Source organism: Octodon degus, unplaced genomic scaffold (assembly GCF_000260255.1).
Source record: "Octodon degus isolate 3935 unplaced genomic scaffold, OctDeg1.0 scaffold00107, whole genome shotgun sequence".
Taxonomy (NCBI): domain Eukaryota; kingdom Metazoa; phylum Chordata; class Mammalia; order Rodentia; family Octodontidae; genus Octodon; species Octodon degus.
The window spans coordinates 2346047-2352093 of record NW_004524683.1 but is presented as its reverse complement, the minus strand read 5'-3'; the positions used below and the strand labels follow the sequence as shown (position 1 = coordinate 2352093).

General features: G+C 41.1%; 1 protein-coding gene across 6 annotated transcripts in view; it reads left to right on the top strand.

Annotated features, from left to right (window-relative positions):
• Positions 1 to 6047, top strand: part of Osbpl9 (oxysterol binding protein like 9) — a 160555-nt gene that overhangs the window by 382 nt on the left and 154126 nt on the right. The gene's annotated exons all lie outside the window — the stretch shown is intronic.

The window sequence follows — 6047 nt, the reverse complement described above, 5'->3', positions numbered from 1 at the left end:
TTTTTTAACATTAAGAACCACTTTCAGAGTGAACATTGAGACTTTGTAAGAGACTGAATTATGTTTCAACTCTGATAAGCTGGGCTCACTCATACCACTTTGGTAACATTGCCACAGATTTTACTGTTTTCTCTGATATGATAAAGTTCACCATCTGCCTCTCAAGGGCAGTGCCCCCTGTGTCTTCTTTGTTTTTGTATCTTCATTTCCTAGCACAGTAAATGTTAAAGTGATTGGGTGAATTTTCAAATTGTATTATATACATAATTACATTTATTTTTAGGAGTTCATGTTGGGATCAGAGATTTATCATAGAATAAATGACAAGTATGTCTGTAAGCAAAGATGTCTATTTTAGTCTTTCAGTCCACAACTCCTAGGAATCAATAGAATGTGTGAACTTCATTTTCAGGTGTATTTCCATATGGAAAAATCCATGTGATATTGGCAGCATCCACAGTTGTCTTTAATCCATAAGAATATACCTTTAATTGTTTACTTGTCTTTATACGGCTATAACAGTATGAGTACTACATTGAGTACCTTTTTTTTTTTTTGAAACAGGGTTTTTTGCTATGTAGCAGAACTAGTCTTGAATTTATTATGTAGCCCTGGCAGGCCTTGAACTTGCAGAGATCAGTAAGCTGGTAACTCTGGGGCCATGGCACCAGCAGATTTGGTGCCTGATGAGAGCTGCTCTCTACTTCCAAGATGGTGACTTCTTGTGTCAACCTCATGTGGCAGACGGAGGCAAAGATGGATGACTGCTGTGTCCTCATGTGGCAGATTAGACAAAAGGAGCAGGTTGCTTTCTCATGCCTCCTTTATAAGGCCAGCAATCCCATCCCTGTTGCTGCCTGAACCCCTCAAAGGCTCCACATCTTAATGCCATCACTGGGGGCTTTAAGTAAGGGACACACGCATTCAAACCCTAATGTCATTGTATCAGGCCATCTACGTGACTCAATTAAATATAATTTATTGGGACCCCCCTATGAATCAGGCACTGGAAAGGAAATAAAGGCATAGTTTCTATTTCGTAGATGCATTTATTCAAAAGGACAGTTGGGCTGATAGAGCCTGCCTGACCTTGTCCTGTCCCTTACCATCAGTGTGATTTTGAGTTAATCAGGGCTGTACTAAAACTTTTCAGGTTCCAGGCATTCTTTGCCTTCACAATTCCATTCCTCCTTAAAGATAACTTTATTGGTATAAAGACCCATATAATGAAGGCTATATTCATTCTCACATACTTATTAGTAGTATATTCACTTCTTTGAGTGTTAACATGAAGCAAAATTAAAATGTTGCAATGGACTCCAAGAGGTATCATGGGCCTTTAGCACTGTGCCAATTATGCCCACCATGTGAATTGTCTTTGGGGTTAATTACTGGTATTTCCTAGCTCTCATTTTCCTCTCTTTAAAATTTCTACTTTGAACCATTGTCATAAGAATTACTTGTGGCACTCTGAAGCCGCATGACGGAAGAAACTGAGTCTTGATTTGCTTTCTACTGCACTCCTATAGCACTTGGTGTAGAATAAACACTCCGTAAGAGGAATGTGCAGTTAGCTACAGTGTAGCAGGACCCAGGATATGCTTGATGAATGTCAGATTGATTTTACCTGATCTCCTAGGGAACAGGTCAGGATGTGCATAATAGGTATTAGAAAGTCAGAGTACATGGTACAGACCCTGAACATAATAGGAATTCAGCTCAGGGAGGATTGTGCAGATCAATCACTTCACATGCTTTTAAATTTTTTATTTGTTCAGTTCATCTATCCTCCTTAACTGCATCAATAACATCATCTATCTTTAGCTTATGGATAGGAGGCATCAATAACACGATCCAGCTCTAGCTTATAGATGGCGTTTTCAAAACCATCTATTTTACACTTCAACACGGTGTATTTACACATGTAGGGAGTTATACCAGCATTGCCATGTATCTCTGAATCCTCTACAGATTTAATTACACAGCTACAAAGTGAGTGCATTAATTATGCACGAAGGCCCATGTTTTGGAAATCACTGTGTAGTCCTGGGAATTAGACAGGGGGTTAGATTGGTGTAATTGATATACTTCCACTTAAGGGTTGAAACCCTGTGGAGCAGTAAGAAGTTATTGTACAGAGACAATGTGTCTGCAGTTTTGCAGGGCAAGTTGGATATTTAAACTCCAAAAGTTAGCTAGCAAAGGAAAAAAGAACACTTCAAACAAGTATGCAACTCTGCTCAGTTCTCTCTTGCAGCTTCGTCTCCGCCTCCTTCCCTTTGCCACAGCACATCCAGAAGAAGATACATTTCCCAGTTGTGTCTTTGAATATACTGTTCTATGTGTGTCACCTTCTTCACCCTCAGATAGCTCCAGAGAGCGGGTCTATTCCTAACAGCTCCTCTACAAGCACTAGTTTCTCCTAAGAAAGCAAAGGATTCAGGCCTGGAAGCTCGGCTTCAACATTATTTCCTTTAGGAATGTTTCCTGCCTTCCCTAGAAAAAAGCAAAGAAATGCAATGCACTTACACTGGACACCAGTTATGTGGAAGCACAACTCTGGATCCTTTGCATTTATCATCTCCTTTAGTCCTTGGGGCAATTTTTTGTAGAAGATTTTTTATTTGTTTTGTTTTGTTTTCTTGAGACAGGGTCTCACTGTGTAGTGCAGGCTGGCCTTGAACTCACTATCATGCCCTGGCTGGCCTCAATTTGTGGCAACCCTCCTCTCTCAGCTTTCTGAGTTGAGTGCTGGGAATGCTGGGATTACTGCTGTGTACCACCACACTGCGCTATAATTAACACTCATGAGCCAGAATACAAATATTGCTTCTGTCTGTGTCTTTAATGGCTTGCAAATGACTGGCACATAGTGAGTGCTCAAAACATGTGAATGAAAGAAAGTAAACTAAATTAAACAAAGATTTTTAGATTAAATGGGAAAACCATTTTAGGAGACATTTTTTCTTTTCCTATTGGGAGTAAACTCAGGGCCTTTGCACTGGGCTATATCTCCAGCCTTCAAAAGTTAAAAGTAAGCAAATTAAAACTAAGAAAAGAGGATCTGCCTAAACTTCCAAGACTGGATTTGAACTTGTGATCCTCTTGGCTCAGCCTCCCATCAGTACTGCAATTTCAGGTATGTGACTCTGCCTGGCTAGATAAATAGTTTTCATACTTATTACTATTTTCATTTCACGTATTTGGTACAGGGTCTCGCTACGCAGCTCATACTCATACTGATCCTCCTGCTTTTAGCCTTCTCAACACTAGGATTACAGGTGCGCACCACCAGGCCTGGACTTGTTCACCAGCTCAGTGTGCCCCAGAGGTGGGGCCGGTTGGCATGCAGGACCGGGGTCATACCTATCAATATATTTTATATTTTACATCCTAATTTAATGATATAAATGATCTTTTTTATTCATTATTATACTTCAGACGTTTTCTTTTTGTGACTCAGACAGGATTCTACTTTTGTCATTTGAGAACTTTGTTTATTGGGGTGACGGGCCCTGTGCCACAGCTCTCCTTCTTATCCCGACTCCTACACATAATGAAAACATCCACATAAATGGAATCTGCACTGTGGCATGGCCTTACCATTCTTTGGCTTCTAGATCTCCTGTAATTTGTCTCCTCACACGTCTATGGCTCCATTCAGCTCCTGTGACTGTATTCTCAACTGTCCATCGGCTTGACCTTTTCCAACTCTGAAATCTGAAACTTTCTCCTTTCTCTGGTTACAACCTCCTAGCTTCCCACAAATCCTCTCTTTAATTCACAGGAGAGCCAGTTCAGTCTCTTAAACCATTTTTCCTACTCTAGCTTCCTTTGCTACAACCAGTTTCCATCTTGCAATCCATTACCTCAAACAGTACTTATTTTTTTTTTAACTTTTATTTATTTATTTATTTGGTATAGGGTTTTACTAGACAGCTCAGACTCATGTGATACTCCTGTCTCAGCCTCCCCAGTATTGGGATTACAAGTGCCCTACCATGCCTGGTTTCTGGGCAGCATGACCTGCCCCAGGCTCCGGGGCTGGCACTGCAAGTGGTACCAGAATTGAACTTGGGTCCTTGTGCTCATCAGGTAGATTCTTAGTCTGCTGAGCTATTTCCCTTGTCCATCTTTATTTATTTATTTATTTGAGACAGGGTTTCATTATAGTTCAGGTGGACCTTGAATTCACTAGGTAGCCCAGGCCGGCCTCCAACTCATGGCAATCCTCAGCCTTCTGATTTCTGGGATTACAGCTGTGCGCCATTACACCTGGCTCAATCAATGCTTTCAACTCCTTTTTTTCCCCAGGCTTTTTTGCCACATGTACTGTATAAATCCTACTAACCTTAAGTAATTCCTATCGTGTGCCTCATATTCCTACAAACAGATTCCTGACAAATTGTTGGGATTAAAAAAAAAAAAAAAAAAGAGTCCCACAGCTAGATAGGCCAGTGCTACTAGTAGTACCTTTATGATTTGTTGAGCATCTTTTTTCTCTTTTTTCTTTCTTGGTACCAGGAATTGAACTCAGCACCTTGCACTTGCCAGGCAGGAACTGGGCAGCTGTATCCCTGACCCAGCATCAGTTCTTTGAGATCTGTTCATCTCACAGAACCAGTCATTTTTTTTCTTTCCCATTTCATCATTTTAAAGTTCACAGGCTGGAGAGATAGCTCAGCAGTCTAAGCGCCTGCCTGGCAAGCACAAGGACTAAAATACAATCCCCAGTACCACATGCAATGCCAGTGCTGGAACCCCAGGCACACTGTGCCAGCCACTAAAACCAGGCATGGTGGTGCATGCCTGTAATCCCAGTGCTGGGGAGGCTGAGACAGGAGGATCTCTACAAGTCTGAGCTGCATAGGAGACCCTATAACAAACAAACAAACAAATAATAATAAAAAAATAAAGTTCACTATCCAGAGGGACCTCCAGTTCCTCCCCTTGCTACTTTAGCTGTATCTATTGATGAGTTTCTTTTTTTTATATTTTATTGATGACTTTCTAATTCATAAAGTATAAGGGACCTGGCCAACATTTCCAACTGCCTGTATGAGTGGTACAGTGGAAGGATGAATTAAGAAACAGATAAATTTAGTAATGCATGAAAGAGGGCTGGGAGGTCAATACCTCAGGATGATGAACAAAGACAAAGATGCTGGAAGCCAGCCACTGTTTTTGGGGAGTATACAGTGACAGGAGGGGATAGCAGCAGATTCAAGGTCTGGGAAAGAGCAGAGGTCGGTGACTCATGGGCAAAGGATGACTTGGGATGACTCAAGAGGATGGAGGTGATCTTATTAAGAAGATCTTGTCCTGGAATTGTTTTATTATCTATCTATCTATCTATCTATCTATCTATCTATCTATCTCTATCATGGCCGGCTCAGCCCACCCTGTGGGGGTGTGGCTGGCATGGCATGTGGTGCTGGGGATCCAACTGTGGTCCCTGAACATTTGCCTAAGCTTGCCTAAGTGGGAGTTTTAGCCTGCTGAGCTATCTCATGGGTCCTAGTCCTGGAGTGTTTTAAATCTTACTGTTTTTAATTTATTTAGTTTTAGTGTATGAGAGAGGATGGCTTATCCTTAAAGAGTTAATGGGAAATCTCAAAAGGATGATGTAATAATTTCAAACCTCCATTTATACCCTTGGGAAGTATACAGAATTAGCCACTGTGACTTTGTGGCCCTCAATAATAAAGAAATGGAGTTTTCAGAGGAGGAGGAAGAGGAAGAAGAGGAAGAGGAAGAGGAGCTCTCTTAATTTCTTGCCTTTGACCTTGAAATATTTTTTCTAAGCTTTGGCTTCCCCCAACTCTCTCAATCTTTTCCCTTTCAAATTGTTCCTTCTCTGTCTTTTTTTCTACCTCCTCAAATTTCTCCTTTCTCTAGGGCTCCACCCTAAATCATATACTCTACACATTCCCTGGTTAATGTCTGTCTCCGGACCCAGTCCTAGCCCAGGCCTGATGACATGATACTTTACTTGGAGGACCCAAAAAACTCCACCAAGAAGCTACTAGAATTAATACAGAAATTCA